Source organism: Carettochelys insculpta, chromosome 21, assembly GCF_033958435.1.
Source record: "Carettochelys insculpta isolate YL-2023 chromosome 21, ASM3395843v1, whole genome shotgun sequence".
In the NCBI taxonomy this organism is placed as follows: domain Eukaryota; kingdom Metazoa; phylum Chordata; order Testudines; family Carettochelyidae; genus Carettochelys; species Carettochelys insculpta.
In genome coordinates, this window is record NC_134157.1 from 1,467,927 (window position 1) to 1,483,461 (window position 15,535).

Here is a 15,535-nt window from a genome sequence, read left to right on the forward strand (position 1 = left end):
GCAGCAAACGGAGCCCAGCTGCGCCATAGGCAGCTCCAGAGCAGCACGCACTCAGCCAGCAGCCATGCTCGCGGCAGGTGCAGGGTGTGCTCGTGAGTGGTGGGTGCGGCTGGCCTGGCTTCTGCCCTGTCTTTGCCAGTGACTGCCGTGGCCGGCCACTTCCCCAGATGTGCCTTGGTGCTCCTCTGTGACCCTGACCTTGGCCTGAGCTCCTGGGGGAGGGTTTGTAAGGCTACCACTGGCCAAGGGCTCAGTGCCCAGCAGCCCTGCTGTGGGATGAAGGCCCAGCAGGCCCCTAGTGCATGGAACCCTCCTAGAGACTGGACCCTGGGCATGGAGCCCTGCGGGAGTTGGACCCTGGCGCAGGGTGTGGGTCTGGGCTGAGACTCAGTGCCCAGGAGTCAGGGCAGGAGAGGGTGTGGCCCCCTACTGCCTTTCAGATCCCAGGCTGAGGTGTGGGCACCCCCTGGCCGTGGGGCGCAAGCTTGCAAAGAACATTGCCACTTACACACCCAGTTCCTTTGCTCTTGCTGGGAAGCCCTGACCGCCTGCACGTTTGCAGCTACTTAGGGAGCTGGCCAGGGGCAAAGTGTGGTGAGGGGAGGAAGAGTCGCGTGTGCCCCCAGCACTGGCAGGGAGGGGCAAGGGGCCAGCAGCTGGCAGGGCCAGAGCCTCTCTTTTCCAGCCCTGGTGCTGCTGTCTCTCGGGCAGCCTCTGGCCCCACTGGGGAGGGGTGAGGCGGAGCAGAGGCACTCTTCTGAGTCCCAGGCAGCCTCCGGCCACGCTGCCCGGGACACTGCTGGCTGGCTGGTGCTGCACAGCAGGACACCTTCCCCCAACCCCAGGGATGGGCAGAGCCTGTGGGCCAGGGTGTCATGGGGAGGTGCCATGTGGCCATCTTCGGCTGCAGGCCCCTTTGTGTCCCTCCCCACTCGTCACCTGAGAGCCACCCATTCTGTCAGTTCATATTCCACCCACAGACCTGCCCAGATAAGAAAATGCAGGGAACAGGACAAGAAGGAAGACCTGAGGTTCCTTCCTCATCAGGCCAGAGGCAGGTGGTGGTCTCTGGTGGTTGGCATCATGGACCCATTGCTGGATGCAGTATCCTGCTTCCCCCCGTGGCAGGTCTCAGCAGTGTGGAACTGATGAGGGCTGAGGGTAAAGCCAAGACATGCCCAGGCCTGGGGGTCAGTAAGCACATGCTCTTCTGGGGAGACTGATGGAGCAGTTGAAAGCTTTGCCCCAGGGTTCAGGGCAGGAGCACGTATGCCTTGAGTCTGCTAAGTGCAGGAATCCTGCCCATGGCTCTCAGCACGGCTTCCTCTAGTCACAGCTGCTGGGAGATGGCAAGAGGCCTTCAGGGATCCCAGGCGTATTGTAAGAGAAAAGGTCAAACTCCTGCAACTCCCTGTCATTTCCCAGGGCCAAGACCAACACTTGACTTGGTAAGAACTTTTACTGCTGAACCATTCAAGCAGCTCATTCCAGGCCTGTGGATAGATCCCCAAATGTGGAGGTTAATGGGGACACATCAATGAGTGAGCCTTTGGCTAGTGCCCCCTGAGACGGATTCTTGGTTTGGTGCTGTTCAGTATTTTTAGCAATGGGCTAGATGAGAAACTTGCTGATGAAGCTTGCAGGTGGCACAGAGATTGGTAGAGCCATAAATAACGAGGGGAGATTACTGATACAGAGTGACCTGGATCATCTGCTTACATGGTCACAGTCCAACAAAACGCAAGGTTATCGTTCCAGGAAGAGAGAAAGCAGAGAATCCTTTGAAGTCAGGGTCTCCGGAGAGGCCCCCGGGCCATTTACACGTTCATCTCTACAGGAGCTCTCAAAGCAGAGCTGGGGCGAGAAGGAACAGAGCAACCCTTGGATGTGTACAGAGGGGAACGTCGCACAGAAGCGGGGCGTGGTCTCGTGCCTGTGCACAGCACTAGTAAGGCCACTACTCGAACCATGCGCCCCGTTTTACATCAAGAAGGATTTTGAAGCAGTGCAAATACTTCAAAAAGAGGGTCACAAAAATGATCTAGGGGCTGGGGTGCCAGGCTGCCAACGTGAGACCCAGGGAGCAGAGCTGGGAGAAAGCTGAGCTGCCTCCGTCTAGGTCTCACACAGGGAGGAGAGATAGTAACAGAGAGGAAGCCGTGCTAGTCTATACACTATCAAAACAAAAAGCAGTCAAGTAGCACTTTAAAGATTAGCCAAATAGTTTATTAGGTGATGAGCTTTCGTGGGACAGACCCACTTCTTCAGACCATAGCCAGACCAGAACAGACTCAATATTTAAGACACAGAGAACCAAAAACAGTAAGCAAGGAGGACAAATCAGAAAAAGATAATCAAGGTGAGCAAATCAGAGAGTGGAGGGTGGGGGGGAAGATCAAGAATTAGACTGAGTCAAGTATGCAGACGAGCCCCTATAGTGACTCAGAAAGTTCCCATCACGATTTAAACCATGTGTTAATGTGCCGAATTTGAATATAAAAGTCAGCTCGTCCACTTCTCTCTCTAAAACGGTGCGATAATTTCTCTTCAGTAACACACATACCTTGAGGTCATTGACAGAATGCCCCATTCCATTAAAATGTTGACTAACTGGTTTGTGGATCTGGAGTGTTTTGATGTCTGTTGGGTGCCCGTTGACCCTTTGTCTAAGGGAGTTAGAAGTCTGTCCATTATACAAAGCATCTGGGCATTGTTGGCACATGATGGCATATATGATGTTAGTAGAGGAGCATGAGAAAGTGCCCGTGATTCTGTGAGTAACCTGGTGAGGTCCAGTGACGGTATTTCCAGAGAAGATATGTGGACAAAGCTGGCAGTGGGCTTTGTTGCAGGGAAAGGTTCCAGGACTGGTGTTCCTGGGATATAGGCTGTGGCTGTTAGTAAGGATCCGCATGAGGTTGGGAGGTTGTCTGTAGGAGAGAACAGGCATGTCACCCAGGGCCTTCTGGAGTGTAGCATCCTGATTAAGAATAGGTTGTAGGTCTTTAATAATTCGTTACAGTGGTCTGAGTTGGGGGCTGTAGGTGATGACCAGTGGTGTTCTGTTCTTGGCTTTTTTAGGCCGATCTTGGGGTAGCTGGTCTCTGGGTATTCGTCTGGCCCTGTCGATTTGTTTTTTTACTTCTCCTGGTGCGTAATTCAGATTTATGAATATTTGGTAAAGTTCTTGTAGTTTTTAGTCTCTGTCAGTTGGATCAGAGCAAATGCGATTGTACCTAAGAGCTTGACTGGAAACAATGGATCTAGTCACGTGTGCAGGATGGAAACTAGAAGGGTGTAGATAAGTATAGCGATCAGTAGGTTTTCGGTACAGTGTGGTACTGATCAGGCCATCCTTGATTAGTACTGTGGTGTCCAGGAAATGTATCTCTTACATGTTGTAATCGAGGCATAGGTTGATGGTGGGGTGTAGATTGTTAAAGTCTCTGTGGAATTCTTCTAGAGCGTCTGTACCATGGGTCCAAATCATAAAGATGTCATCAATGTATCTTAAGTAGAGGAGTGGTAATAGGGGACGAGAGCTGAGGAATCGTTGTTCCAGGTCAGCCATGAATATATTAGCATATTGTGGGGCCATGCGGGTGCCCATAGCAGTTCCACTAATCTGGAGGTATAAATTGTCCCCAAAACGGAAATGATTGTGTGTGAGAACAAAGTTACAGAGGTCAGACACCAGATTGGCTGTGGTGGCATCAGCTCATGGGAATAAGGGGACTTCGAAGTAGGCGGGGTCCTTTCGAAAAGGAGCCCCATCGGGACTAGCTGCCCGGCAGCGAGGTGCGTCAATGTTGAAGTGCTGCGGCCGCCCGCATGCTAATGAAGCGCTGAATATGCATTTCAGCGCTTCATTAGTAAACTTCAAAATGGCCATTTGCATGGCCATTTCGAAGTTTGGGGCTAGTGTAGACGTAGCCCAGATGAGCTGAGCCATTGCTCTGAGGTAGTTCAGAGAATCTTCTCTTGGGTGCCTGCGTGACTTACTCAGCGGGCCAGAGTCAAGGCCCTGATTAGGGGTCCTGTCTTCCCCAGGCCCAGAAGTGCTGAGTGCATGACCAGCCCAAGCAGCGGTGCCAAGGGGTACTGGGGGGCTCTTGCACATCACATCTCACAGCCTGAGCCCATAACCCTGGCAGAGTAAGACATACACACGGGATAGGCAAACTCCAGCAGCCTCTATGCCCCTCATCCTGCCCACTGCAGCTACGCTCCCCACCCGTCAGGCTGCTGCCTGGAGCCAGAAGGGGCAAAGGGAGCTGTCATTCCCTGAGAGCTCCCACTGGCCCTTGGCCTTGTAGCTCTTGTTGCTGCAGGACCATTACAGGATGGCTGCGCCCTGCTGCGGGGCTAGCAGGGAACCCAGAGTGTCTGGGGTGTGTTTGCCCTGCCTGGCTTGCCACAGGTTCAGCCTGGGATGATAGGAAATCCTGAAGCAGGGACGGAATTAGCTCCCTAGAGTGACCCCTGTGTACTTTGCATTCCCTGGGGGTTTGCTGTTGCCCTCTTGCCTGTGAGGCTGGGTGATGGCTGGATGTAACCTCTGCCCAGCCCAAGCAGCTCCATGCAGTGGGCATTGCAGGGCAGAGGATAGCTAGTCTGTGCCCTGCCATGGCCCTCAGTGACAACTGCATCAGGGTACAACTTAGGGCAGCCCTTGAGCCCCTCTGGTCTCCACCAGGGCCTGCAGGGCATCAGCTTCTGCAAGGCCCTCGGCATGGGAGGGGCAAACTGCTCCTCTCCAGCTCTGAGCCAGTGCAGGTTGGAATCCAGTGCCCAGTGGCTGCCCCCAGGGGCTGCAGCAGAACCACTTCCCAGCCAGCCACTTCCAGCCCCGGAGGGGACTTCTGCCGCCCCAGCTGGTGCTGCTCAAAACAAGGCTCCCGTGTCTGGATCGCCGCCCAGCGCGCTCGCCTCCAGAGCACAGGTTATATAAGTCACTTGACATTTTCTCTGCTACCACCGTTCTGGCTGCCAGTCGTGCAGCGGCTGCGGGGGCAGCAGAGTGGACTGTTTTCCAGGGTTGCCTGGACAGCAGATGCTCTCTGACCTGCTTTCAGCTTGTTTACTATGGATTGATTTCCTCTTCCCCGATCCCTGCAGCCCTCTCCTGAACCAACACCACTGTGTAGCTGGCAGGCAAGGCCTGCGCGGGGCAGGGCTTTCTGGGAGACGGGCTGAACTGAAACCTCCTTCCCTCGCTCCGGAGGTGGCCACATTGGGAGTGGGGAGTTGTTCAGCCTGTGAACTTTTGAGAAACAAATGGGGCCCTGCAGCCAGTTTCTGAGTGGTGTGCAGGGGTGGGGCAAACACAGAGCCTCGCTGAGCTTGCCTGCTGCATCCAAAGGCTGGATAGGGCCCATGGGCCATATTTCACCTAGCTGTGCTCTAGCCAGTGATCCAGCCCTCTCTTGCAGTGTAACTAAACCCCAGGTTCAAATCCCTTGTCCGCAGCCGGCAGAAGGGCAAACTGACCCTCCTGTAGCTCAACTGGCTCAAGATGATAAGAGAGAGACTCCCCGCCCCGGCCATTTGGTGAATCTTGTGCTTCGTTCCTTGGCATTTAAAACCCACGTGGAAATTAAAGAAAACCCTCCTTAGGGGAACAACCAGAAGTCCGGTGGCACCTTATAGACTAAGATATTTTAGAGTATAAGCTTTCCTGGGCAAAGACCTGCTTCGTCTTTGCCCACGAAAGCTGATGCTCCAAAATATCTGTCAGTCTATAAGGTGCCACAGGATGTCTTGTTGTTCTCGAAGCTACAGACTAACACGGCTGCCTCTGTGATACTTGTCTCTCTAGGGGGTGAAACTCAGCGTTGACTTTGGTTCTCTGCCAATGTGCAGAATTTCTGGTTTCAGTTTGACCCTGGCCAACAGTTAATTTTTTCCACAATTTTTTGGAACCATCAACGAGATGCAAAACCAGTTACTTGCCCAGCTGCAGGGCTGCCTTCCTCAGACCTGGCGGAGGCCCTGGGATGAGCTCCCAGAGGTGTAGGCAGTTCCTCCTGCATGTAGCTCTCTCTCCATATTCATCCCTCAGCAAAGGGAGACTTGCAGACCTACCTGCTCGCTTGTGTCCCATGGTGTAGGGTCTTGGCTCTTGCAGTCGTCCCATCTGACCTTCTGCATAGCCCAGGCTGGAGACTCAAGCCCAGGGCGTCCAAAGGGGCACTTCGGTTTCACTGAAAACCAAACCGATGCCAGCCGGCTTCCCCTGCATGCAGCCAGAGAGGCTCTGAACCGCCCCCACCCCACCCCACTCCAGCACATGGGGTTTGGGAGAAGATGGCAGCCCAGCCAGAGTGCCTCTGTGCTCTGGCCTCAGCTCCCAAAACAGCTCCTTGGTGCTGTTGGAAGCTGTGCCGGGGTGGTAATGAGAGGGCCTCCCAGGCTTGGTGTGAGGCTAAAGGCCTAAACAGTAGTCAGTGCTTAGCTACAGCACCTCAAGCCTGAACAACAGAGGGTTAAAGCAAAAGCTGGGAGCCAGGTAGATTCTGCTCCCAGGAACATGGCAGAGACAGGGCGGATCAGGACATTACCCCAAAGGGCCAAGCGCTCAGTCAGACACATAAACACCTTCTAGGAAGATAACAGGATATTCTGCATGGTACCAGCACCCTCGTCCCCCCTGCCATCTCCATCAATAACAGCTTAGCACCAGGGACATTTTGACCCAGGTTCAGTACACAGTCGTTATGACAACATGATGGATGGTGTTGTTTTGCTGATTTCACTATCTACAAGGTAATGAGTAGGATCTAGCTACATAAAGGGGTGTCAATGTATTATAACATATTATAATCAGGGGTTGTACCTGGGATACCCCACAGATAAGTAACTTGTATAAAAGGGTGTGTAACGGGCTGTGTTGAGCACCTTAGGGGCTGACGGAGCCCCCTTGCCATCAGTTGAGTCCCGTCCATTGTCAAGACACATGCATGTATTAGTGTAAAACTGCAGGTGTCCAAATGGGGACACCCAGGGTAGTAAAATCCATGTGTCAACAGCAATAAACCAGGTTCCAGTTCTTTCGTACCTTGCTTGATTTGTGGTTACTGGGGGCCCTCAGAAGTCTGTGGCGTGGGCTAACTGTTCAGAGCCAGTACTGGCATTTGGAGAGGGCAAATACACGCGCAGCCGTAGGTTATCAACACAGCAGGAAGCAGAACAGCTGCCAGATGCCACACTGGTAACAGCCTCTCGCTACACCCGGGACCAATGGATCCCCTTGCCCCATGCTTCATGAATATAAATATGCATAACTCAGAAATGCTTTGGACATCAGTTGGACCTATCATTGTCAATGGCATAAGCTTCTGGGTCTGTAAATCCTACTTTTGTGCATGTGTCACTTTGGTAGTTGAATTTATAAGTATTGTCTGCAAATGTTGGTCTCTGTGAAGACCTCACCAGGAGGGGTGGCTGCCCTGTTTTGTGAGTATGGCTTGTGAGGGGACAGGCATACGTAGCCGACAAAGGGCCCATCCACACCAGTGAGTAGGCAATGGCTGCTTGCCTGCAAAGGCCAGGGCCAGGTGGTTCACTCATGTGATGATCTCCATTTGGGAGAACACTTTTCCACACAATGGCATTGTCTCCACAGGAGAAAAGGATAAAGAGACCCGGGGCTTCTTCCATCTTTTGTTTTCAGCTTGCCTTGGAAATTGCCTGCACAGCCTAAGGAAGCCAGAGACCTTTACTGGAGGCCCAGGTCAGGATAAGATCACTTCTGACCTGAAGATTCCACCTGATAGAAGGGCAGCTGGCTAGGGGCAGGCCGCACCCAAGCAGAATCACCTGTGTATATGCTTGAGTTGGTCAGTCATTTTCATCTGCCTGTGTCTCATAACCACTTAAATCCTACTGCATTGTGCAATAACAACTCTTTTGTTCATGCCCAAACCCAGTATAAATTGTTATTACCTGGGGAGGGCGCCCACTGTGCATATCTCCTTTTCACAGATAAATGTGATTATCTAATGAGCAAATCGCTTGTGTGCAGAGAAACAGATTTATTTGGGGTTTGATCCCATCTGGGGGCTGTTTCCCTGGGCACTGTGCCCGAGAACTACTTCCGCTCAGAGCTGTGGTGAAGCGGTCCCTGCATCGCTCTGTGTGGAGTGGGGGCAGCCACCCTAACTCTGTGCCTTGGCTGGAGAAGAGCAGAGGGTCCAGCTCAGCAGGACAGGGAGATGGGGAGCCCCAGAGAGCAAGAAGGGGGGGTGCCAGTGGCCTGATCAGCACGCCTGGGAACATCCCAAGGGGTGTTCTGTGACTGTACCTTGTCACAGACCCACTTCCCTCCTGAGCTGGGCCAGGTGCTACTGCTACACAACACAGCCTGTGGCTCTAACCCCCAAGGGTGTGAAGGAAAGGTGGCGCAGTGCCTGCCGGGCTTGCACAGAGGGCGTTGCCAGCAGCCCAAGACCCCCAGGCCCTAAGGGAGCCCTGTGATCGTCTCCTGTGACCCCGTGTGACACAGCCCCCAAAACCTCCTCAGTCATCCTGGGGGTCCGAGCGTAGAGCTGGCTCAGCTGTTTCAATGTTAATGCCCCTCGCTGCGGAACAGCCAAAGCCCTTTCTCAGCCGAATTCGTTTGGTTCAGACTCTGTCCCGATGGCTCCCCTTCCTGCAAGAGCCCAGCCGGGGAGCCAAGGTGCTCACTCTCCCCTCTCCCCAACCCGAACCCTTGCTGGAGTGGCTGCGGAGATGCTCTCAGACAGGGAGGGCTCAGGTCTAGATTTGGCCTCAGGTGCCCCAGCACCCAGCGCAGCCCAACTCGCGGCTTTCGCATGCTGGGGGCTGGTGCTGGCGCTGACGCATGTGCAGGGCTGGGCAGGGACCCGGCAGCAGTGTAGTTCTGTTACACGGCGGGGCTAGTACCCACATGGGGGGGTTCCTTTTGGGGGGAGTAAGAGGCGTGGCTGAAGCAGCCGGCAGTAGGGCAGAACAGCTCGCCAGTGACCACTAGGGGATGCTATTGCCTTTGCACAGCAGCATGGTGCGGCTGATGAGATGTGGTCCCAGGTATTCAGCACAACAGAGATCCTGGGGAGCAGAAGGGGAAAGCCCCGGGGTGCAGCCTTCTTCCTGCTCCCTCTGCCAGGTGCAGCCTGCCCTTTGTGGGGCTGGCAGCCAATGTCCCCTCTAAGCTTTTCCACCCGGGTGCGGAATTTTTTCCAGCCACGGGTGGAATAGTTGTGATGTGCGCAGAGGCAAGTGTGAATGGGCACCACCAGAGGAAACAAAACCCGGCTGTGGGCTCCACTAATCAGCTGGGTGGCATGTGACTCTCCTGAGCAGCTGTGCCAGTACCCAGCTTGCAGGGAGCATTGCTGGCAGTGATGCTTATCTGGAAGGGGGCTGCTGCAGGGAGAGGGGCTGCTAGGCAGCACCCAGGAGAAGGAAAGCAGAGCTGGGAGCCAAGGCCTGGTGTGTGCTAGCAGCTGAGAGAGCTGAGTGGTGCTGCCAGGGCAGTGGAGGGGCATAGCCCAGCTGGAAGTGCCAGAGAGGAAAGGGAAGTGCAATCCCCAGTGCCAGCCAAGCGACACACAAATACAGGCAAAATTGACGTTCGCACAAGCAACAAAAGGGTTGTGGGGGATGGAGGCTGTCTCTGGTGCTAGAGGAAGGCGGTCTGCCATGGGCTTCCCCTGGCACCTCCTAGTGACCACACTTGGTAACCAGCTTTCCATTTTCCTGCACAGCTGCCCTCCTCCCAGCCCATTTTGACAGTTGTAAAAACTATAAAACTATTTTTAAACTAACTTAAATTGCCCCATGCATCCATCAGTTCCTCATTCCTAGATCCTATTGTGTGCGTAACAATACGGCCAGAACAGGTAACTCTGTGGGGACTAGGTTGTTTTCTCTTTGCATCGACTGTCCTGTCTGATTTAGAATTGACAAATTGTCTTCCCCAGGCTCTGCACCTGCAAGTTGTAGAGTTTGCTCAGCTGATTGAACAATTTTGAAACAAATTGAAGAGGTATCTTGAACCCCACACTGTCAGTCACCCCAATGTTTGCTGAGCAGAGCACTGGTGGTTCAGTCATAGATGTCTCATGCACGAAGCTTGGGTTCGATATCCAGCCAATGCAGCTGCTCTGTTCTAGGGGCTCCATTTGTTCTGCTAAGGGTGCGGTTGGCTCATAACTTCTTAGGGATGCTCTAAATAATACTTAGTCCTGCCATAAATCCAGGGGACTGAGTGAGATAAATTCTGGAGGTCCCTTCCAGGTCAATGCTGGGTCATGCATTCTTTTTCTTTTCAACAGCTGCAGCACTCACTCCATCCTTTTTCTTTCCTCTAGTCTGATGCAGATAAGGTTAACGAAATCCAGTTCTGGCCACCCTTTGGGTGAAGTTGGTTATAGATGTGTCTGGAAGCTCTTTTTGGGGTGGATTTTTCTGCTTTCTTCAAGCCTGGCCACTTTGGGGCTAGGTTCTTGGAATAGTTGCTCTGAGTCTCCTTCCCATCAGCAAGGCTGCCATTCTGGGGGGGCGTCAGGGGGGCAGGCAGCAGCCCTGCATACTGTGATAACACTTGTTTTTGACTCCATTCCCCTGATCGTCAGGGAGCAAGGGGAAATACACCGCTTGTGTGCATGCATCTCAGTCCTGGCTGGTGAGGGGAGGGGACAGAGGAGTGATTCACACAAGCTGTGTACTTTCCCCTCACTCCCTGACAGCCAGGGGAATGGGAAGGAGAACAAGTGCTACCCCCGTATGCATGACTGCTGCTCCCCTCCCGCTGCCCTCCTGAAATGGTGCTCTTGCCCAACAGGAGTGCAGTGGGGCTATAGCTGATAGCTACTAACAGGGCTGATTGCTAGTACAGAAGAACAAGGAATGCACCTTCCTGCTTCAATATTTTGTTGGCTGTCTGTATAGCCCTGTCAGCCTCTCTCTTTCCTTGCAGGTAACTGGGCTGCTCGCAATGCCCACAACCTCACATTTTGTTTGGAATGACTTAAATCCAGATGTGATGATCTGTATTCTGTTGTCCATCGGCAGCAGTTCCAGAACACCTACATTAGGCTTTTACCCATTTTACGGCTCAATAGCACTGCAACATGCTGTCTTCAAATATACTCACTACAGCTCTCAGTTTACATGCAGCTGCTGCTGGCCTCTTCCAGGTCTGTCTGGTTGTTACCAGGGGCTCTTGCCATTGTCTTGGGCCATTAGTTCTGCAATGACTGCAAGAAGTTCTTTATTCTTCATGTCCTTGCTGGCTCCAGGTCAACACCCCGACCAGCCTGTTCATGTTGAATTTCTCCTTCCCAAGAGCTTGGAATGACAACGTGATCCTCTTTCATCACCAAGCAACGGGGCACACATAATTCTCCTCGTACAGCAAAGTCAGTTCTCGCCATGGCCACAGTGGGTGCGCCTGCCCAAATGTAACTAAAAACCTCTTGAAGTTGCCTATCTGCCCAGTTTGGTTTTTGTAGCAGGTGTAGGTGCGTAGCTGACACTGGTGTGGGAGTTTCACCTTGTTTGGGTAAGCCTTTGCATCTTCCACTACTCCGTCAGTGCTTGAGAGTGATGCTGGGCCCTGCAACAGTTTGTCAGGTGCTACATTTTTTTTTAAGCTAAAAATATATTTAGCAATGGGGTTAAGGTGCATTATCAAAAAATACCCATCTCAGTAATGCCTGAACAGTGAGAGAGATCTGTGTAAGAGTTCCAAGAGCTTGATGGTTGGCCATTGGTTTGAAGGAGCCCTACTCACTGGGGTAGCTGCATAAGTTCTCGTGTGACACACGCTTCCCAGGCATTGCGTTTCAGTCTGCACAGATTGTGCTTCTGCTTTGGTAAGTGTATGAGAGCAGAAGACAAAGACGAACACTCAGATCCATGTAGCTATGTGACCTTGATCGCTAGGGGATTCCACTGAGAATGGGAGGATCCCTAAAACTGGTGGTTTATTCTATATTTGATTTTGTGAAGCCAGTCACCAAACAGCTTCTTTGATTCCTTACTGGTTACCAAGATGGAAAATACAGTTCTCTTTAATCAATCCGGCCTTTGGCTCCTGCTCAGCCAGCCACATCTACTAAAGTGAGGATCACAAAACCTTCTCCAGATATAAAAATCCACCAGTCTCAAGAGATCAGACACATTAGCCCCCAGGTCAGTAAATAGTTCTGCTCTTATGCAAACACATGCTTTCAGCCAGTCCGTAGGAACTAAATTATGATTTATTTAAAAAGAGAAGAATGACACTCTGGTTAAAATATCATGATGCTGCGTATTGATAGTAATCCCCCTGGAATTAATTTAAAATGTTGTCATCTAAGAGGCAATACATTTGCAGAGTTTGTTGAAATCTTCCAAGAGAATTGCAGAGCTAATCCAGAACAGGACTTAGGCCATATCTACACTAACATTTTTGTGGTGTGACAAAGTCAGTCTTATTCCTGGGCCTCTGGCCTCTACTCAGTCCATTGGGCCCACTCAAGGGCCCAGTTGCCCTCGCTCGGCTGAGGGGTGGCCTGGGGGGAACCTGGCCCCTGCCCACTTGTGCCGGGTTCCAGCCTAGGGACCCTGTGCGACTGCTGGTGGGAAGGGCTGACTCCATTCGCCCTTGGTGCAGCAGCTCTTCTCCCTGGGCTACTTCCCCAGACAATTCCCCCTGGGACCGTCTCCAGGCTGCAGCTGTAATGAGTCCCCCTCCCAACCTGCTGCAGCTCCTCACTCTCCCTCTGCAGTTCCTGGTGTTCCTGTTCCTTTCTTGTGCTCATTTCCAACCTGCTCTCTCTCACTATTCTGGTCTCCTCGTCTCTCTCCACTCGCCTCTCACATTCCCTCTCTGTCCTTCCCACTGTGAAGGGCTTTTAAAGACCTCTTATTAGTCCAGTCTTTGGGGCCAGCTGTCCTCAGTTAGCCTGAGCCATCTCCCTCTCAGCTGCCTGTGACTGACCTGCAGGCCCTTCTGTTTGTTTGGGCTCCTTCTGAGGGGCCCTCCGCCCTGGTCCTGCCACCATTGGTAAAACTTGTGTCACTCAGAGATCGGAAGAGCTACCTCATCCGTTTCACTGGGAGATGCCCTGTAGTGCAGACACAGCCTTAGACTGTTCTTTTCCCGTAATACAAGAACTAGGGGACACCAAATGAAATTGATTGGTAGTAGGTTCAAAACTAATAAAAGGAAATTTTTTTTCACACAGCGCACAGTCAACCTGTGGAACTCCTTGCTGGAGGAGGCTGTGAAGGCCAGGACTCTATTAGGGTTTAAAAAAGAGCTTGATAAATTTTTGCAGGTTAGGTCCATAAATGGCTATTAGCCAGGGATAAAGTATGGTGCCCTAGCCTTCAGTACAGGGGCAGGAGATGGATGGCAGGAGATAAATCACTTGATCATTGTCTTCTGTTCTCCTTCTCTGGGGCACCTGGCATTGGCCACGGTCGGCAGACGGGATACTGGGCTGGATGGACCTTTGGTCTGACCCAGTATGGCCGTTCTTATGTTCTTATGACTTCCCTTGACAAAGTTGAAGCAGATCTGAGTTCCTAAGGCTTGGGCCTGAATGTTCCTTTAGAGCAAAGATCCAGCTGGGAAGCCTCTTGGCACCAAACAATCCCGGCAGACATTCATGGATGAAGAATGAGCAATGCCCATTGTTGCTTTGAAGTAAATCTCTATTTCCTAGGTATAAATACGTGGATAACTAGTTGAATTGATTAACATAAGGCAAGTAACCATTCAAATGGTTCATAGGTAGTTTACCACAAACTTAAAAGAGGAATAAAGACAATGACTTTATTATTCTCCAAGTTCCACCTAAATTTTAATACCCCTTTTTGATGTCTGAATCAATAGAGTACAGTACTGAAACATAATAGATAGGAATCAAAATACAAGCTAATTAGATCACATTGAACTGCTAACAAGATGTAGGTAAGCACAGACTAATACAGTAAGTTCCTATTTCTGATTGTCTAACGCAACGCTTCCCAAGTGTGGTACAGGTGCCACCGGTGCTATGCAAAAGGATTTCCAGGCGTACACAGCAGAAAATAATTGACTACAAATCAGGAGACAAGCACTGGGACAGCACTGGGATACGGGGTGCACCAATAAGGCCGAAGTCCCAAAAGGGGTAAGCGACTGTTTTACGTTTGGGAAACGCTGCTCTTACAATACATATCAAGGGCTCAAATCTATTTGTGAGCAGTTCCCACACACGGCAGGGTGGCCTAGTGGCTAGACCCCCTTGCCAGGGCCTAAGATATGGATCTTCAGCCCCCACCCGAAAGGTTAAAAGATAAGTTTGGAGCCTGGCGCCAAGAATCCAGTTTTCCCTCCAGCAGGAGAGGGGTTCCCTGGGAGGGGCTTCTCCCCCTTTGTGCCTAGGGGAGGGTCCTGAGGCCATGCCCTCCAGCAGCCGACCAGGTGGCAGCTCTGCTTCTAGTCCTGCTTGCCTCAGAGCCAGCGCCAGCCTCTTGGCTGGCCAGCCCCAAACTAGCCTGGCTTCCCTCCCTTTATGCTCCTCCAGGCCTGACACTGGCTTCAGAAGAAGGGTGGGCGGGGGGGGGCTGACTGGGCAAACAGGGTCTGTTTAATCCCTGCCCTGCCTGGCCTTCCTCTCACACTCTTACACTATTTTTGTTACCTGCACAAATTTCTCAGGGACATACACACCCTTACCCAACCTGTAGGGCGCAAGGTGTGACCCTGTTCATTTAAACTCCCGCCCTTACCCAATTCCTAGGGCTCTGGGCATAATTCCCTGCGGGTATGCAGGATCCACGCCACTGAAAAAGCCTTACACAGTAATATTCTTATTCTCTATTTATTTACAATCACCAGGAAAGCAGAACACATGCTAAGCACACAGTATCATGCTCACCAATCCTGATAAGACAGGCAGGCAGACTTCCACTGTTGGGACGGGCAAAGTCACTCTCTGGATGCTGGTTGCTGCACCTCAGGGTCTTGGGGGTGAGTCCTTTAGGTGCTCTTTCTTCCCTCCTGTTGGATGTTCTGTTCTTCTTTCTCTCTTTGATGTTCTGTTCCTCCCTCTTTTTCTACTTGGACCCCAGTTTTTAAGTAGTGAAACTTGAGTCCTGCTTAGCTATACCTTGACCAATTATTTTAGTATACTTTTACTAACCAATAATAACCTACGGTGACAGAATTACCTAATCAATCATAACCCACCACCTTAACTGATTTACACCTAACAAAATTAATTATACAGCAGACAGGAACAATTACTAACCAGACAGAGAATATACAGAAAACGGTGTACAGAAAACAGTAGAAAAGTGAAGACAATCATCAGAATGGTGGTTCCACCTCAGCCATTGATAAGTCGTTGCCTGTCAGACAAAATGCTGTTAATTAAGTTTTCTTTACCCATCTTGTGATCTGTTTAACAGTGGGAACAACAAGAAGTTCTGTGGCACCTTATAGACTAGCAAATATTTTGGAGCATGAGCTTTCGTGGGCAAAGACCCACTTCACCAGATGCATGAGTTGGGGAGGTGGTGTCAGAGGGGTATT